At 41.1% G+C, this 21034-nt stretch overlaps 1 protein-coding gene and 1 non-coding gene across 3 annotated transcripts in view; both read right to left on the minus strand.

Annotated features, from left to right (window-relative positions):
• Positions 1-21034, minus strand: part of insc (spindle orientation adaptor protein inscuteable) — a 199442-nt gene that overhangs the window by 23310 nt on the left and 155098 nt on the right. The window lies entirely within an intron of this gene.
• TRNAI-AAU (transfer RNA isoleucine (anticodon AAU)) lies at positions 15622-15695 on the minus strand. Its single transcript has one exon. It is a non-coding gene; the product is annotated as a tRNA-Ile (tRNA).

The following is a 21034-nucleotide window of genomic DNA, read 5'->3' on the forward strand; positions in this document are numbered from 1 at the left end:
GCGTTTTTTTAAGGCTTCCTTTAAGTTCCACGATCAATTTCGATAAGAATTACTCTACCGCTAAGAAATTTTCTTATAGACAAACGATCGAAACTACCTGCGCATTACGTTAAAAGCATAAAATACAGTTTTCACAGCTTTATTTATTTTAAAAATGGCCCCCCCCCCCCCCAAAAAAAAGCCTACACATCGATGAGCTGGTGCGCCATTTAAACGAATTAGCACTAGTATACTAGTACTCTAGAGGCAAGTCGAAATCAAAAAGCGCTGCCTGTCGGCTGAGCGCTTAAAAGATGAACTGCTAAAAACTCATTTTAAGCGGGTACATGGAGAGGGTAAGGCGCTCAATACCCGAAGGGTTGTGGTTCAGTGTTCGAAACTCACCTTCGAGTTTTAGGAGCCATGTGGCGCATCAAGCCCGATTCTTGGACGCCATTGAAGATTTTTTAGGGGCCAAATTGACTTTTTGCCTATATATTGCGGCGCATTTAGTAAAAAATTAGACGCAAGATGTTTTCGTAACAGAACTAGTAGGTAGCTGTAACTTGGGGAAGACAAAAGCATAAATGATGAAATCGTGAAGAATAGGAAAAGCTTTCACTTGTGGTGCTGAAAATTTCGAAAAATCACATAATATGAAAATTCAGATTTTCAGGGGCCACGTTGGCGCAGAGCCTTCATTTTTTTGGCGCCATGACCGATTTTTTAGGCGGATTTGGCGCGTTGGCGCCTGTGAGTTTCGAACACTGTATTTGTTCGACCGAGGTTCGACAAGGGGCAGTGGAGATTAGGTGAAGAACGTCAATTAAAAAGATAAAATATTCAGTAAGTGTTATTTTTCCTCTCTTTTGCGCGTTATACATTTTCTTCCGACAGGCAAGGAGTTGGATCGTTCCGGGAACTATAAAATACGATGCAAGATTGGTTGCATCGTATTCGGTATCTCCCAAAATAATTCGTATTCGGACCGCGTTAAACAGAAAGGAACCAAGCCACATCAGCTATGGCCAAATTTAAACGGGGACATTTTATTTTTTACGAGAGAACGTTAGTGCGGACTTCTTTAAAAAATTTCAGGAATTTGCTTCGCACTGTGGAGAAAATCCGCTGAAATTTGCACAAAAAACCGCACAACCGTTCTCATGTAAAAAATGAAATTGCCCGATTAAATTTGGCAATAGCTGATGTGGCTTGGTTCCTTTCTGATAAACTCGGTCCAAATGTAAAGAGGAAACATGTGTCATATTAGAATCCTCGTATTCGTAACTTGTCGAATGGTCTATTTATACGACACGAACAGCCCAGGCGCAAAGAGACTTCTACGCAACAGTAGAAAAAACAACCAAATTCCATTTGGTAGTTTAGCAGAGACCTCGATGTTTCCGGATGCTCATGGGCTCGGATTTTCATCAGAGGAGTAATATACCCTTTCTAGGAAGGAAAGTCCACAACCAGACGTCACAATTTTAGGGTCAAGTCCGTCAAAGCTCCGCCCCCGATATCATCTTCACCACCAAAATTTTCAAAAGACAACGTGACTCCGGTTTTAATTCATCGACGGAGGATTTTTCCTTCTTCCTCCTCTTTTTCCTTCTTCCTCCTCTTTTTCCTTCTTCCTCCTCTTTTTCCTTCTTCCTCCTCTTTTTCCTTCTTCCTCCTCTTTTTCGTGACAGCGACAACGCGTGCTGGTGGCAAGGCGCGACCGATGCCCACTGGTCATTGGTCTTGCCTTCCGAAGTCCCTTAACTAACCATAAAATTAACTAGCTTTGCTCTCAATTGAACGTATTCAAGCCAAAAGGACCTATGTCTCACAAAAACCTACGCACATAGTTTCTTTTAGTACAAATACGTCCAATTTGTCGCGCGTCCGCAGCGTCTCGGGTCTCCTTTAACCGTAACGCCCCCCCCCCCTTCCTCCATGGGCCCCCCGCCCCCCGATCCTATCTCCTTTTCATTAATAAATACAATCACTCCATGTATCGTGCTAGGGAAAAACACCGTAAGTGCATTCGAACGGTGTCAAATCTCTCCGATTATAATACTTACTCGGAAGAAAAGAGGTGAATTATTTGTCTTGGATTTTCAGATGCGTCACCCATTCTTTGTCTAGGGATTAAATTCTCTCACGAATTGAAGAAAACAAAGTCATTTATTTTACGGGGGATGTACATCTTTTTCAAAGAAATTTGGCAACATTTGTATGGGCATACGCCGTTTATCCTTACCACGGCAGAGCGGACCACCGGTTTCGATGACTTGACCGTCTTCGATCCCTTGTCATCTTTCCTACAGGGGGAGCAGCCCCCTTTCTCCTTCAAAAGCTGGGGGGAGGGGGGTTGTCTATCGACAGTACATTCAAAAGAGCGGGGCGGTCAAATTCCGATGTTGTCACATAGGTCATTTTTCTCCTCTCCCTGTCTAACAGTGTTCGAAACTCACCTTTGAGTTTTAGAAGCCATGTAGCGCAACGAGCTCGATTTTTAGGGGCCATTGAAGATGTTTTAGGGGCCACATTGACTTTTTGCCTGTATATCACTAAATATGTGACTCGGTTCCTTTCTGATGAACTCGGTCCAAATTTAAACAGAAAACATGTGTCATATTAGAATGCTCGTATTCGTAACCTGTCGAATGGTCTATTTATACGACACGAACAGCACAGGCGTAAAGAGACTGCAACGCAACAGTAGAAAAAACAACCAAATTCTCTGTTACCATCATAAAGCTGTGGTTTCAAAGAGCCACTTACGATTACTCTCTAACTCACTACTCGCTCACTTAGAGAATAAAATCAAACAATTTGGATGACATATAGTTTAAAATCAGTGTCATCATTATTGCCAAACAGCCATAGGATGAGAAACGTTTCAGTTCAATAGCAGATTTCTTCATCTTCTTCTTCTTCTTTTTTCAAAATCATCGATTCAAATCTTCATGGCTGCCGACTGCTCCGAAATTATTACTGATTCAAACCGAACCACTTTTAATCAATACAATTGCATACTACTTTCACTAGCTGGCTAAACCCCGATTAGATTTTCATCAGTGGACGACTGAAATCAGCTGAGTGTTTGTAATACTGATCAACTATTTCGCCTAAATTTTATGCACAGAAAAAGACTCTCGTTAGTCCAATCTCGAATGAACCACTGTGGAGCAAGTATTGATATGCATTGACTCTCAATATTCCGTTGGCTATCATCCAACTACCTGCCAAGCAAATAAGGTCAAAATTGATTACAATTTATATTTTTCTGAGTACGTATCCTATCGAGAATTCTTTGTATTACGACTATCGGATACATTTTGAGAATATTCTGTCCTCGTACAGGCACGAAAAGAATAGAGCCGAATCTCCCAACAGATTCTATTAATGTTCATAATAACAATACACACAAATAGCCCAAATAATTCCCTGACAAAAACAGCCAAAAACCCGGGAGAAAAATTTAAATTCCGTGACAGACGGAAAAAATAATCCCTGACGTTTCGCCGACAAAAAGGAAAAATATTCCTAATTTTTCAACACGTTTGAACTTAGTAAGAATTTTTTCATGTTTTAGGAACATAATGTAATAAATAATGCAGATTTGCAGGTGCCTAAATTTATGCAAACTATTTTTGCCTTATTTTTAAAATTTAAAAGACTTCAGCAGAAACTCTGGAAGAAATTTTGGTAGAAATCTCCGAAAGCGTAAAATTTGCGAAACGTTTCCCAAAAAATCCGTGTTTTTCAATTTTCCTGACGTTTTCTTGGCACGAAAATCCCTAGCAAAATAAAATTCCCTGCCATGCCAAATTTTTGCGGATTCCCTGACGTTTTCCCTGACATTTCCCAGTTCTCCCGGCTTCCCCGGTCGCTAGACACCCTGTTGTGTGTATTTTAGCCTTGTTCCCCCATTTTATTACGTTAGTTTTTCGTTAACGTTTATAACTTGAGATAATTCCTCAGTGCCCATCTTCAGTCTTCACGTATCTCGATGGCATGAATCGGCAGTCTAATCCGTCGTGTTTCGATCATTGAGTAATATCTTGAGAAGTTCGCCGGGCGGACCAACCGCACGCCGACGTTAAACGATCGGCTGTCTCGTCAATCCGTCATCGTCGGACAAGTGAGGCCGAACGAGCCGGGAGCCCGGGTGAGCGATGGAAGACTCATGCAAATTCGAGTCCGAGCGACACGCTTTTGCACAACGGTAGCCATCACATCACGGCGACATCACTTTCGATAGGCACCCGGGCGACCGCTGCCATTTCGCGCACGTCCACGATACTTCCATCCTACGGAAAAACGCCGTATCCACGTGTCGACGTTGCCGAATTTCCCTTGATAAAATATTTCATGTACGTATAAGCAGCTTTTACGGCGCGCTAAGGCGCTCTGCGACGTCTAATCGCCACAGGAATATGTCATGGTAGAGATCCTCCGAAAGCTGACATCTCTCCATCTCTTCACGGATGCCCTCTACCCACCGTTTGGCTGGACACCCTCTCCGTCGCCTACCTGGGGGGACCCACTTCAACACCTTCTTCGGCAACCTGGTATCAGCCATTCTCTGCACATGCGACAAATTTGCTTGAATTTCGAGATTTTCTGGCTTTTTTAAAAGTTTTCAGAGTTTATGACTGTGATGTTTTCTGGATTTTGTATAAGAGTTCCAGGGTTTTATTTCGGCAAGATTACTATGAAGATATGCTTTTCACAAACGCGAAGTCTCTTGAAATCGACAACAATTAAATTTTATAATCCGGAGAGAGAATCTCCAGGATTCGCGGCAAAATGCACGGAATGCATTTTCAGAGTTGGAGTAAACTCCAAGACTTTTCCTATTGACTTTTTAAGAACTCATCTTCGCTAGATTGGCTTGTGAATCAAATCCCCCAAAATTTACGCGAAAAAATACTCTTTCGTAGCACAGCAAATTCGCATTTATCGAAATGAATTTGGCAACATTTGTTTGTTGATACGAGGTTTTTTTCTTGGCACGGAGGAATACAAATAAAGGTGATAAATCAGCGATCGGGGCCGCACTTGACTCGCGGGACTAATTCCGAAACCTCATCAATCGGTGAGCTACGAGCTCGAGCGAATGGTGAATGGTGTGCGCCTGGTTATGAGCTATCAACCACTTCCAGCCTATAATTCAATTAACCGCCCCAATACGACCGATAGGTTATGGGTACGAGCACCGGTAGCAACGCCATGTTGCTCGGTTGTGCCGTTTTCTGACATAAACAGCTGAAAAATTTAATATTCTTGGGGAATTTTCAGTGAAAGTTGTCACTCAATACTGAAAAAAACCCAGAATTTGTCAAAATTCAGCAAATAACGAAAAATGGGTCCCTAAACCATTAACACATTTTGACTTGCGAATACATTTCTCTAAAGATAAATGACGCGTAGAACATGATGCTCACAAGAAGATCGCAGAGAGAAATACGCAGTTCAAAAAGTGCATCTTTTCCGCAAATTCAAAACACCCCGCCGCGCCGACCGATGTCATCCGGCACTAATCAGAAGCAAGCATGAGCTTCTACGATTCCCGACTTTCTCTCTACTCCTCGTAAATGAATTATGCTATTAATTTTTCTATGCAGATAGGAGCTTTCACAGATGAGTCAGAAATTGTAGTTCCTTAGTACAAAATTATGTCTAAATGATAACTGGATTACGTTTCGCAATAAGGAACCACTATTTCTGGCCCATTTTAGAAATAAAGTACGTACTATTGGTTTCCCTGTGCAGATATATGCTTTTACGAGAGAGCCAGAGATAGTGGTTCCTTATTGCACAATGCAATCCAACTATGAAGAGCGTGCAAAAATGACGACTTGACGTCACGGCAGGTGGAGAAGGGGCCCGTGTCCGAATGTAAGAACTGCAATTACACCAGTGAACTCATTGCATAATGAAGGAATAAACGGATAAATGAATTACGACCCCCGGGGCCCGCGGCCGCGAGTCGGGAGCGAAGAAGCGAAAACGAAAGTCGGGTCGTCGCCGATCGTAACTTATTCGCGCTCGGGTTTTGATCCAAGATCGTGCCAAACCCCGGCCGCTTATGCAAAACGCCGCGCTGCTCCGGCTCGCGTAAAGAAACGCGGATCTGCGCCACATTTGTATCGGAGTTGCGTGGTTTTACGTTAATGCGGGTCGGTGCATCTGCGTCAGGGTTTGAGTTATACTTGACGGATGCGATGGACAGCACCCTGGATTGACAGACCTACTGTCGTGCTCAGGAAGAGCGGTTTGTGGATAATTGGACGCTGCCAAATCGTCACATTTCGGCCAAAGTATCACAAGTGCCATCATGCGATGTTTCAAAATTTCCGTCGCCATTTCATTTTTTTGCAGAGAAATTGTTCAACGATGTTGTCCGAAAATTTGACTCCTGAAAATAAATGGCGCGGATTTCTGTGCGGCTCATAGCGCTGGTACGAAGTCTTCTACTGAAATAAGTGTTTCGAGAAATCTACTCGTTAGAGTTTCAAGCACTTGGAAAAAAAACAGTGCTTGGATCTAGAGTCCAGACTCTTGAAAACGTTGACAAGAAAAACTACTCTTGATTCAAATCGGAAATATTTGCTCTCGATTCAAGAAAAATCCATTGAATTAAGAGTGCTTGTTCTTGATGTTTCATAGAGTCTGAATCTGATCCAAGTACTTTTTACTAGTGTCGAATCGTCTTTTGAGCGTTCATAGGCTTTGATCGCAATGCGCATCGTTTCGAATCTTTTTAGATTTTTCCAGTGAATATTTTTCACTTTTAATTCAAATTATTCAGACGAGACTGCTCAATGCTCAATTCTATCTTTTGCAACTTACCTCGATGTCACTATATCAAAATATTTTCTACGAGGAAAATTGAGTAAAAGTTACTGGACGTTCCGTTGCGATGGTCATCAAGAACACGAAGATTACAACGAAAGTCTCTCGTCCTTCGGACATCACGCTTGACTAAAATGCGTGATACAACTATTTCAACTCCTAAGCCGCACAAATTGCATCCATGGAAGTTGAAGGCGAACTTGACTTCTAACTCCAGTTTCCAGTTATTCAGACGTGACCGCCAGAGCTGTGCTTATTCTAACTTATGCAACATGCAACTTGATGTAACGCTCATGGTTAATAAGGCACGTAGGTTAAAAGGGTTGCAGGTGAATATCTATGGGTTAAAATGTCTTGAGTGAAAAGCCCCTTAGGCGAAAAGACTGTAGGTTAGTAATACTGGCACCGCGATTTTAAAGAGACATTTTCTCCTAATGTTCCTTTTCTTATGAAGATGAAGTTTTTCTGGTTGAAAATATCAACTGTCTGATTGATTGTACGTTATCATTGCGACGAAGATAATTAATGTTGCTTGATACATATGTTCACTTTCCACAGTGTGGTGTCCTAACTATGGGACGACTGCGTGAAACCTGGATGCAGCATATTAAACGATTTTATATGCACTCACTTATAACCAGGTTTCTCATTTTATTGTTTCCATAAAATTAATCGGATGCTTATGTCAAAAGAGCAATTGCTCAATCTTATCAACGTGACCTTTCTCTTTACTAACCTCTGTCAAAAAGGTCAAATCAGCAAGTCTTTCATACAGCCGTGCTAGGGAAAAACGTCGTATGAACCTTCAAGTATTGCCAAATTTCCTTTGATAAAACGCGAATTTCCTGATAAACTGCGATGAATATTCTCCTTCAAATTTTTTAAAAATTTAATTTTTCTTAAAAATGTCAGGGAAAAACATTCAAAACTTTCTCCGAAATTGACATTTTATTGAGGGAAATTTGGCAGCTCTCGAATGTTCATACGGCGTTCTTCCTTAGCGCGGCGGCATACATCGTAATGTGTGGTCTACAGCTGTAAAGGCCGAACTAAAGAAAAACGCAGTATCTACATCCAGACATTGCCAGCTATGTTTTGATAAAGACATATCTGCTTCAATAATTTATGTACATTTTTCTTTACATTTTCCACAGAATTTCACCCACAAATTCCTCAAATGTATCTAAAAATTTCACATAAAAATTTTCGCAACTTTTCTCGAAAACCAATAATTTGTCAGAGAAAATTAGACAACCTTAAAATCTTCATGCACTGTTTCTCCATAGCATGGCAGCATTCGGCTAAGATACTCATCGAAGCCGACAATGATCGACACTCTCTTATAACTTAAGATAACTACATTCCGAGATGAGCCCTACCGTCCGTATAACATCATACTTTCTGGGGTTCATTCCAAAATGGAGTTAGCGACTTACGTCACAGGAGCGACGTAATGACATAATAACCCGTTGACGTATTTCCTCCCGGGTCATCTGGTAAGGGATCAAGATTGAAATTAACATGGCCGTGACTAGCTCTCTTCGCGTGCGCAACGATCCGATCGAACAGGGATGGACCGGGCACAGCGGGAGACCGGATCGTAGGTTATCGAACCGAAAAATCGATTGCATCTTCTCCGACTCTGCTAACCAACGATGACGCAGATCATACGCAACGAATCGTCAAAGCTGGAGGTATGTGGACCCGTTTCAGAGGATAGATCAGTTAGAACCAGCAAAAACTGATGATTTTTCACTCACACCAGGACGTATCTATGCAAGAGACGTCTATTTGCAATGGATTCTCTGTGTGAATAGATTTTTTTTTTTTTTGGCAAGAACAGGATGTCTAGTTTTTTTTTTCATTTTGGGAAATCCTGATTTTTCCTGATTTTTGACTGCTAAATCCTGATTTCATAATTTTTCAAAATCCTGATCAAATCCTGAGTTTTGCGGAGAAAAACTAAAATTTCTTCATAAGCGTGTGCGAAAGCATTAAAAAATCCAACTTTTCTCAAATCCTGATTTGACGACTGATTTTTCCTCAAATCCTGATGAAATCGGGATTAAATCCTGATTGACATCAAATCTTGATAGAATCGAGAAAATCCTGATGCTAGACACCCTGAATCGAATGTGATATCGAAACATAAAAAAAAATGCGAATCATGCGATGTGTGCGAATCATTTTCTCTTTGACTTGACCATGCAACCAAAGACCGCACACACAAAACCGTCGAAATCTAAATGCAGTATAAACATGTGAAAAATGAAAGTATTGAGACTGCAATACTCAAGTTAGAAAAGCAAAAACGAGAAAGTAAAAAATGAGGCTCCACGTTCAACTCAGTGCATGCATTCTCGAGATCACCTGTTTTTCATTCAATTTTACAAAAATTGGATTTTGATTTTTAGAGAGGCATTGGTTCCTAAAACGGCAAAATTTATATTTCAATCAACTACGTATGCAAATCGTAAAAATTGTATTATTGCCATGAAAATGACTCGATTCGCTCGCTTTTTCAATTTTTCTTGTTTCCTCGAAATTTTAGTAAAAATTTCCTGTAGGCAACAGTGCCAATATCTCGGTGTGATTTTCCTGGTATTACGGTCTCCTTTTCCATGAACACTCTGAATTCATCGTCAACTTTTTCGCACTCATAAAAGTCTGATTTTTCAAGATTGCCGACGGTGAATTTTCTTATCATTTAACGGTTCAAAATGGTAATTTTTCGGGGAACATTCACCGATGATAAGGAAAAGAAAAACACTTGGAACATTGAGGAGCGATGAATCACTACCAAAATATGATTTTTATCAACTCCTTTCTTTTCGAAAGCGCGCACATTTTTCATTTTTGACAGGAGAAAATGCGCGACGAGTTAATCTCAAAACTTCTCCCGGCACATTTTCTCCCAAAACGTGACATGATCCCTACCTCTTCGATCCAGTCCACCTGTATATGGTCCTGTCGGTGAGTCAGTAATCCTACCGGGGTGATCCTCGAATCGCGCGCAGCTGGACAGCCGAAATAAAGTTCAAGGCTATCCGAAATAATCTCACCTCCGAAACTTCCCCGAACTGCATGAATATATCATCATAATCACTGCAAGTCGACCTAAGCATCAATCAGAGCTTAAGACCCGCTTGCTTACTCTCTCGCATGGCTCATATCGTCGCTCCGTAAGACCGTCCGTAAGAACGCTACTGCAACCCTTACCGTCCGTAAGAATCCATACTTTCCAGGGCTTACGGAAAGATAGAGGTACGCTCTTATATCGGAACTCAATGACTCGTGTAATTGCTCCGTACTGCCGTGCAAAGGAAAAACGCCGTATGAACATTCGAGCGTTGCCAAATTTCCTTCGATAAAATGTTCATTTTTGAGGAAAGTTATGAATCTTTTTCCTTGAAATTTTCAGGAACTTTAGGTGAAATTGCAAGCAAAAGTATCTGAGAAATTGGAAAGAAAATATTTACGAGTTTACCAGGAAATTCATGTTTTATCAAAGGAAATTTGGCAACGTCTGAAGGTTCATACGGCATTTTTCCTCAGCACGGCAGCGTAAGAATGTAACTGCTTTTAGAGATGAGCTTCTCGTCCGTAAGAATTACCAATTTGCAGAGGTTACAAGAAAGTGAGGTTACGATTTTACGCCGAAGCGCATCCTCAGGACTCCGTAGGCGGTCATTACGCTGCGTACGGAGCGGCGTGCGTCGCCCGTAACGCTACTGCCGGTCGGTAGGTTACGGTAACGAGTTAATAGCAGCGTTCGCGCTGGAGTACTGCTTTTACTCGATTACCCATTACGGTAATTAGCACTCGCCGATCACAGTGTTTATCGTCGTCGGATTGGCCAGAACTCTCAAATCGCCCAAAAATAATGACCAGTTACGCTTTGAAATCGGATTTATCGACAGGATGATTCCTGGTTTCGTGACGAGTTCGGCCGGCGCTGGAATGCGGGCTTTTCGTTTTGTTTTGGTTTGCTCGTCGGGTTTTTTGAACCGATCGTGTTGATGATTTATTTGGACGTACTTCTGTCCAACGGAACTTATTGCATTAAGACATGAGCCCTGAGACCCATAGGAATATATGCATAGCAGGGCTCACGTCATAATGCACATATTTCCGTTTTGCAGAGACACGTCCATTTGAGAAAATTAAGAGGGCACAGTATATACTTTCGACGGAAAAACACCGTAAGAACCTTTAGGGGTTGCCAAATTTCCTTCGATAAAATACGAATTTTTAAGGAAACGTTTTGGATATTTTCTAAGTTTCTGAGAATCTCATTCGAAATTTGATCTAAAGCATGCAGCAATATCAAGGAAAAATACTCATGACTTTCCTCAAAAATGGATGTTTTATCAGAGGATCTTTGACTACCCCTGAAGGCTGATTATGTGACGTTTTTCCTCAGAACGGCAGTGTAGACTGAGTTTATGAAAACGCAGCAAGGATGGCGAGGCGTGAGTGATCGAATGTCGATATCGCCACTTTTGAAGCTGTGGTAAAGAATCGACTATTAAGATGTTGGTTGCGAACAGTCGAACACCCTGTTTATCGATCCTTTTCTATAGGTTTAGATGGCAGACCAATCGATGTATCGCAAAGTACGCCACGCCACATCAAGGTTGAACCGGGAAAATGAATTTTGAAATTGTATTCCTCCGTGAGACTCGATGTTACGGACAAAATTTAAGGACCATTTTCGTATTAAACATGATTTCTCAAATTTGAAGTTTTAAAAGGAGAATATCTCGACGGTGTAAGTCGGCAATCACATAACTCGTTTGCGGTGTCTGAAAATCTCCACCTATATGTTATTTTTTTAATGAAGAACAAATTGACATCATTTCTTGAAGTTTATGCAGAATTTTCTTCGCACAGGGAAGAAAAATCACGGCAATTTTGAAGAATTGCCGTTGAGTAGTTTTCCGTTTAAAAAATGAAGTATGACAGGAAGTCTGCGACGTTGCAAACCGAGTTATGTGATTGCCAACTTACACCGTCGATTTACGACTTCTTGAATTCGAAACAAATGTTTCCCCAAAATTCTACCCAGTGCGTCTTTGTTGAACTCAGCCAAAATGATACAAATCCACCCTTCTGAGTTGTGGTTATACCTAATTTTTACCGACCTTAAAACCCTTTGTGCCTGCCCTTACCTCAAATAAGCACAGTAAGCGCGGAGCTTACGTAATCGCACGTATTTCCACGTATGTTTATTGGAACGGATCGCATAGAGACGTCATATCCTGTCCGGCGGAGACACAGTCCCGAGCCCGCCGCACGAGCGGCAGTTAACATAAAGTACTTACAATACTGAAACATGCTCGGTGACAGAACATTAGCGTCAATCCACGTCCGCTGAAATCACGTGGAGTCAACGGCAGTCACGTAAAACTGAAATCAAGTTAAGACACTCTTAATTTCCTTTTAGAGCCGATCGCCTCGCCCGTGCCGAGCTCCGTGCTGAAACCTCGTAACTCGATTCACCGGTGAGCTTTGAGTTTCGTAAGGATGCTCACATTCCAGGACTCATCGGATAATCGACTTGGATGGTTTCAGTGGCCATCGGTTCAATTGCTCGATCGATCTTCGTGACTTATTGTCGCGGCAGGCGACACGCACAAGGATTGAGTCAGTTTTGTTTCGAAGTTGTTCTACGTTTAGATCACAAGTTTAATCGGAGATTAAAAATTTATATTTTAGTGAGTTGCAAGTCGAAAACACTCATTTTTAAGATCTTACTTGTATATCGACTTCAATCATTTGAAAACTCACTATCAGTGCAGATCATTAAATCCATCTCACCTGTTCTTCCGATCGGAAATTGAATGGAAAGTGTGGAAATGAGTTAGGATTCGATATTGAAATTGATAATTCCTTAATACGCCACCAGACTCAGAGCTGAAAAGCGCTCAGCCGTCAGGGAGCGATTTTTGATTTCAACCTGCATCTAGAATTCTAGTATACTAGTAGCAATGCGTTAAAATGGCGCACCACCTCAACAAAGATGGCGTAGAGGGGCCCAACATATTTAGAATAGATTAATCTGCGATACCTTTACTGAATGGTTCTGATGTCAAAGCATGGAGGACGATACATCGTTTTTCTAGATAGATTCTTTAAGCGGTAGTGTAATTATCTCAAAATCGATGGTTGAAATTTTAGTGAGCGAGTTCTTTCATCGCTATATGGTGCTCATCTTCTTTGGGTAACTTAAAAACGCGCCTACATAGAGAACAGCTGAGCGCTTCTCTAATATGAACGCACTAGCAGGAAACCCGAGCTAAGCACAGGAAAACCCCCACAATCAGCAATCACTGTGATTAAAGATCAGTTACTAATTGTGTTTCTGAATTATTATTTGCTATTTCAAAATTGGCGAGACGCACTGGTTTGATAAAAATGCAGAGATTAGTAGTATGCTGATTAAAGTTGCTATTTTGGTCTGTTCTGCAGTAAGTTCATATTATAATTATAATAATCAAAAATACCCACTCAAAAGTTGGTAATTTTCATAAAGATTTGTTACTTTTGTCAGTTCAATGTTTAATTGAAGTTAGCTGGTGAGTTTCAGCCGCGAAAATTACGGGATTTAACCAGCGGTTTCGTTTAATTCTCAGCAATGGCGGGTTTGTCATCTACATCGCGGAGAAAACGTGATTTTTCCAGGGATTTTGTAAAACAAATTAGAAATTACACGATAATCACCACGATATCACTGCAAATACGTCGTGTTCCTAGCGAATTTCTAAGATTATTATAATTGCACGTTATTCGCTTAAATATCGTGGCATACACGCGAATTTCTGACTCAATTAAGACTACACAATGTGCGCATAAAACTCGTAAACATCTGTTACTTGGGATGGGCGAAAACGTATGATTTTCCTTCAATTTTGTATGATACCACATTACCCACTCCGGAGTTCAAATAGTTGCTCGCTTCATTTCTGCTTGTTAAAAGTGACGAATTGCAAGAATCCAATCTCAATTTCACGAGAACTATGGGATGTAACCATCGGTTTCCTTATATAAGATTTAATGTTTTGAAATTTAAAAAGAAATAAAAAAAAAAAGCATTAGCGATGATCCAAAATTTTGCAAGTATGACTCATGTGTTTCGGTAAACTATGATAGAAACAGAAAGCAGGTGGAGAATGTCGAAGCGATGTTCTAGTTTTGCTCCGCTGTCAGCACCGCGTCTGCAGGCGCAGTGTTACCGAGCCGTCATCACAGTACAGAACGCCTTCAATCTAGCAAGCGGCAATGTGGACGTCCCCCGTGGTGAAATAGTTGTATCAAGAGCGCCTTCCACGATCGGAGTCAAATATTGATGTAATGCGCGCGAAAACCCCGCTACTCCTCCGATTGCAACGTTGCACACCGTCTTCATGTTCCATTTTGGTTAATTTATTTTACTTTTCAACGCGGTCACACTCGTATCCGACACCTCCAGTTGCTGTCCTTCCACAAATCTACGACTGCGACGAAACCCCCCGATCCAGAAAGGAGTCGCCCGACTATCCACCCAGCATCCAGATGAACTGCGCGAATCGAGATTGAAGTCCGCGATTAGGCCGCAAAGAGAAGGCAGCCGAGGCGGAGCAGTGGAGGTTCATAAAGGTATCTAAATGATCTCATTATCCCGATGAGTAGAGCCGTATCAGGATGAGACGGGCGCTCTCGGCTCAGGTGTCTTGTCCAATGAAAGCACGCATGCGCGCAGTGAGACTTACCGCGGCGTTGCTCAACCGAAATCGTCGCAGAAATAGACCGAGTTTATCATAAAGGAACAAGCACACACTTTCGAAAAAATTGAGTTAAGAATGTTCTCGAGTTCCAATAGCCGTGTATTTTGTCTGCCAAAAATTAAAAGGCGAAAAACAGAAATTAGTTTGTGAGAAGAGGGGTTGAAGTTTATATTCTATATTGAGCCTTATGCAGGAAATAAACTTCAAACATCTTTTTCTCAGATTCAATTTAATTTGAGGTGGTTCCTTTCTGATGAACTCGGTCTAAAAAAATCAACGATGAAAGGCGAGCTAGTGCGTTAGAAACGGTGGCGTTTTTGGACTCAAAAAGTATACGAGGACTATTTCGCCTTCAATTTTCGAGATAGGCCAGATCACATTCACCATGCAGCAATAATTGCGTAATTGAGGATTTAAGTACTGCTTCGCAGTAAATGATTATTGACGCAAACCGGACAATTTTAATGCTACGAAGGCCTGTTTTTTATTATATTAAAGAGGCAGGTTTGTAACGCCTAGACGATGATTCTCAGCATTCTGGAAGTTCCAACAGTGAAATTAAATTAAATTTTTCTTTCGAACAGTTGAAGACAACATAACCTGATTACATAAAATTTAGACTTCCAAGTGCGTAACTTTGAAAATTTCCCAAAAATTCAAGTATATTATAAAACTTTTCAAGAGGCCGCGAACCCTGAAAAGCAGCGCAAATTTCAGACAGCTAGCAGGAAACAGGGAAATTTTAAGTCACTGTGTCTAGTTCGCGATTTGTCATAAAATAAAAATGGAGCATGCCGTATGGGTTCCCAAGCGAAGCCGTGGCTTATGATTGGCCGAGAAGCGACACGATTTCCGACCGTAGAAGTATCCAAATCGACTGTCACATTGACAAATGAAGACTTAGTTCCTAAGTTTTTTTTATTTTTTAAAAAAAATGAAAAAAATAAATTAAATGGCAGTGAATATTAGATGATTATATATTTGTAGATGCAACTGTTGGTCATGCGTGCTATAAAAACTTAGATGGCCCATGAGGGGATCGAACCCGCGACCTTCGCGTTATTAGCACGACGCTCTAACCAACTGAGCTAATGGGCCACGGTGATCGATCCGTCAAATATTAGAAAAGTGAAAGTGGGTTAGCAAGATACTCAAGTAGAATTCAGCTTTACTTTTATTATTTTGTTCGTGGTTTTCACAGAGGAAAGAAAAAAATTCGGAAAAAATATATATTATTTTGTAAAAATAAATAAATAAAAAAAAACTGTTAAGGATTTTTTTAAAAAAGTTAAGGATAAGAATTTTCTTAGAAAAAAAAGTTAAGGATAAGGATTTTTTGAAAAAAAATTAAGGATTTTTTTCAAAAAAGGGAGGGATTTAAAAAAGAAAAAAAAAAAAAATCATACGAGAACACCATTGGATCCTTGAAATTTAAAATACGCTCTACTGATGAATACAATCTGACAAAAGGTAAAAAAAGTTGAATCAACCTAGTTAAGACACGGAGCTACCGAAGTCACAATTTACCGCTTGCCCGGCAACGAAGTCAAATAGCTGGTGCTAACGTTACGGCTGATTACGTGTCGCATACACCTCTCTATTTACCCTTGCACGCTGCAAATTACAGTCAACTCGTTACTCCCAACAGCGTTGCCTATTTTCACTAAATGCCACCGATACCAACACAGCATCGACGCATTCCCGGCAGTGGCGTGGCGTGAATTGCGATATATCGATTGTTATGTCATTTAAACCTATGGAAAAGGATCGATAAACAGGGTGTTCGCAGCGAACACCTTAATAATCGATCCTTTACCATAGGTTTAAATGGCATAACAATCGATATATCGCAATTCACGCCACGCCACTGATTCCCGGGTAATATCAGCAACGGCGTCGTCGTCAGCACGTCGTGTTCTATGCGTCCAAAAGAACGCGTGCGACTGAGGAATAAAAAATCGAGCTTCTAGTCTTAGTTGCAATTTCAAGCGAATTTATGGAATTCTACAATGAATAGCGATGGAATTTACGATAATTTTCTCTGAAATCTGGCAAGCTTGCTTCAAGCTCGTCGCTGATTTTATGACCGTTTCGGAGTGTTGAATGTTCGATGAAAACACGGCCTCATATTTTGCCTCCGACAGTGCCCGTGCCCGTGTCCTGATGTTCTGAGGAAAAGCACCGTGTGAGTGTTAGAGGGGTTCAAAATTTCCTCTGTTACACATACAATTTAATCTCGAGGAAAGTTAGGAATATTTTTCCTTGGAACTAATGGGCGACCTACATTGAATTTTGAAAAAATATATTTACAACATTTGAAAAAAAAAAAAATTAGAACGTTCTCCAAGATTTTTCGTTTTTACCAGAGGAAATTAAGCTACTTCCAATGGTTCATACGGTGTTTTACATTGGTACGACAGCTGTCGTCTTTGCGGAGGAAATCTGCCAACCGAATTGCGATTGGCCTATTTTGTGTAATTGTGATTTTCATTCGTCTAAATGCAAAATATTACCCCCTCCCCCCCTCCATCCATATTTTTCTACAGTTTTGAGAAATTTTTGATTTATTCTTATTTCAGTATCTTCAAAATGATGCCTGTTCTTACCTCTATTAAGGAAATAAAAAATAAAATAAAAATAACAAAAAGCACGAACCAAGACTTCCCCCGAAATAGCATTTTGATGAATCGCCATTATTCGGTACACTTTCCCCTCTATATTTTATAATTTCAGCGTTCTGTTATACATTTGTTACCTGTTTCTTCAGAAAACGGAGAAAAACGAAGTATTCGATCCAAATTCAAACGCAACAATTTTATAAAATTAAATTAATTCTTGGACATCCCCTCCTCCCAGCACAGCATCAACAGGTGCGGTGCGCCTACAGAGGGTACTCGTCTCTGAAACTCACCGCTCTAAAAAAAATCTGAAGGAATATGAAAAAATTAATAACGATCATATAACGGTTTATATCATCCGATTTCACTGCTAAGAGAAAAATTTTAACAAGCGTTCAGACGGAAATACGCCGATGATTCGGTTAAAAAAACAAATCATCGGCCGAAGGAGATAATGAAACGTCGCAATGCTGCTGGGCCTTTTGCTTCAGATCTGATGGACTCTAGTTCATTAAAATCATTTTCACTCGGTAACAAGCTTCAATGTTCCTTTTAATAAGAGTCGTAAAATTCTTCACCCAGCTTATTTGGTCTTTGCAAGTGGCAGTATTGGATGGCCAGTTTATAGAACCAGACGGTAGCTTTCATAAACGACTTTCAGCGCTCTCATCACTTAGGCTACTTTGAGTTTGCGGTCATTAAAGCGGCATTTTCAGCTTGGTTCTAATAGCTACCGGGAGAAAGCAAAAATGACGAAAAAATAAACATAATAAAATATATTGCACACCGGCACGCACAAACATAGGCTCTGCTACCGACTTAATTGTCAGAGAAGAGAATGGACCAATTTCACGATTTTAATACTACCTAAATTATTTGGTGCAATTCATGAGTAGCTCAGACATTTCCTCATTTTTCTTAAAATAAATGCACCCGTCACATCCCTGCGTTCATTGACATTCTTTAGTTTTCCTTAGCATTCATGGGTGAAATTTTTAAGTGTCATACCGCTATCTTTGTCTACCTGTGTCGGGTAGTATTTGTTAGAAAAACATTTTTAATTAACTTGGGTTTACTGTTGTGTACACTCGGTACGACAACCATAGTTTCCTCAAGTATAAATTAAGGCAAAGTTTGAAACCGACCAAATGGCTGGTTCAATATATTACATTTCATTCAAGAATTTGTGAGAGGGGTACACTGGGTAGACAAAACTTTTACAACGATATTTTTAAAAATAATTATCTTCACATCGGTATAATAAAGCGAGGGAAATGGCATTACACCACCAATAGGACTCATCGGTCTGACTTCCAAGAATCCAAACTCATTTAGATAAAGGAAAATCATGTCGATCGAGGCGATCATTTATTTTCTTACGATAAAAGACCAAAAGACGATACGATGAAACCCTCCGTTGAGGGCTCTCGGCGGGGGCAAGAACCCTTCTGGAACCCCCCCCCCCACCCCTACCCCTACCCACGTGCGTAATATAGAACAATCGTAAACGAGGTGTCGGGATGAAAGGAGTTATTTTCCGAGAACTGGCGCAGCCACAGCCCGTCACGCGGCTAATAAACGGCCCACGCTCGCCAGATCGGGCAAGCATAGACTCCACTACGCTACGAAAGCTCAACTTTCCCGGCTTGATTCAAAACCAACGTATTTTCCGTTGATTTGAATTAGTTGATAGGTGCTTTTACGACTTAGTCGGGAGAGATAATTCGTTTCCGCGTTGGTGATGTTGGAAAAAGGCGCGATTCGAGAGGTTCGGCAAAGGGTCGCGAAGGGAAACAAAGTGAGCGGGAGCGTATGCGGTTTCCCTTTCCCGCGGTTTCCTTTTCCGCGACTCCCTTTTCCGCGGCCCGGCGACTTCTCAATGATCAATGGGATCGCGGCTTCCACGCGTTCGACCCGCCGCCGGCCGACGGGCGACGGCTCAATTAAACGTTTCCTCGCGTTGCAATATCTAGTCTTTGATCGGAAGGAGAGAAAGAAAGGTTGAAAAGTCAGGAAAGTTGAATTTCACTCGAGCAAGAATATGATGTTCAGTTGCAAAAATTCGCCTAATATCTTGATGATAGTTAGCCGAGACATTACAATTGGACCACATTTTGCAATTTGGAAGGAACTAAAATTTCTGGCTCAATTTAGGAACAGCGTAAGTACCATTAAAGCCTTTATGCACATAAGTATTTTTAAGGATGAACAAGAAATTGTAGTTCCTAATTGCAAAATGTAGTCCAATTGCACTCTTCGTGCACGCTACACGGTTTGATACTCGGAGAACAAAGAAGTAACATGGGATACAACTATTCGAACTCCAAAGTCGCGGTGTGGTATCAACCGAAAATGAAGGCAAATCTACTTTCCTTCAAGCCATGCCGAAGCCCAAAGCTGAGAGTGGATTTTTTCTCATCTTTCTGGAAAATCACGGCTAGGAATATTTGAGCTTGGGAACTTGGGAGCTTTAGTGAGGTGCCGTCCGGAAATGAAGGGAAATCTCCTACCACGGGCGACCAGTCCAAATTCAGGCCTGGATTCCTAGGGGTTTGCCTCATTACTGGAGGAAAGAGACGGACTATAATCTTCGAGCTTTCAGCGTCGTGGTGTGGTATCATCCGAAAATGAAGGCAAATCCACTTACAAGCCATTCCCGATCTAAGAGTGGATTTATTTCTCATATTGAGCATACAGCAAGGAATATTTGAGCTTGGAAGTCGAGGTAAAGTATCATCCGAAAATAAAAAGCAACCGCACTCTAAATTCAAGCCTGGATCACAAGGGCTCTGCCTCACTTGGGAGAGCTGAAAGAAAAAGAAGGGATACAACTATTCGAGCTCCGGCGTCGTGGTGTGGTATCATCCATAGAGGAAGGCAATCAAAGCTACTAGGACTTGATCTATTTCAAGGTAGAGTTGGCCTCAGAGTAAAACGATTCTAAAATTAGGGCGATTCAACTAGCAAATCCTGATCATTTAGAATTTGAATAAGTTTCTAGCTAATTTTTCTCAATCTTAGTTAAAGTTAATCAAATTAAATCATTTTCAAATTAATATATTTAGTCAGTGTACTTAATTTTGCTCACTCATTTCAGTTATTCTTTAACTTACACATTATCTTTGGTTTAGAATAAGCTACTTCTCAAAACCTATGCTTAAGAAAAAAGACGGCCATTCCCTGCACATAAGAGTAATGTGGGAAGCGATACTTGGCAACGGGTTTTTCTATTAAATGAAGACGTAAAGGTGGAGGAGATGAGTCGGGCGAGGCGGCATAAATCGGGATGGCGATCAGGGAGCATCTGTTTGTGCGCGCATGCATTTATCCGGAGCAGGGCGCACTGCGCAGGCGCGAATTCACGCGGGATCACGAGCCCATTTGCATTTGAATTGTTTACGAGAGGACTCCCGCTCGGCGTAAAGCGCCTAACTCCCGTGGGATCTTCGCGCAGATACGCGGTTTATCCTCAACACCGTAAAGGAGTCCGATGAAAATCACCTTCGTCACCGCGGGATACGCGGGAACCACCCTTGCCACGTCGATCCGATTCGCACCTTCGATTGAACTACATTTTGCGATAAGGAACTGCAATTGCTGATCCATTCCTATAATCACCTATCTTCGCAACTAATGGTATATATGTCGTTTTGAAAATAAGCCATAAATTGTAGTTCCTGTTGCAAATCGCGGCAAAATTGTACTTCATTCTGCAATGATTTCAGAGACAACTTTTCGTCGTTCCCTCGCGAAAGAACGTAACTAAATTTCAATGTTGCCGGATTTCCCCTCGTGAATTCCATGTTTTACCAGGAGAGT

Source organism: Bemisia tabaci, chromosome 7 (genome assembly GCF_918797505.1).
Source record: "Bemisia tabaci chromosome 7, PGI_BMITA_v3".
Lineage (NCBI taxonomy): Eukaryota > Metazoa > Arthropoda > Insecta > Hemiptera > Aleyrodidae > Bemisia > Bemisia tabaci.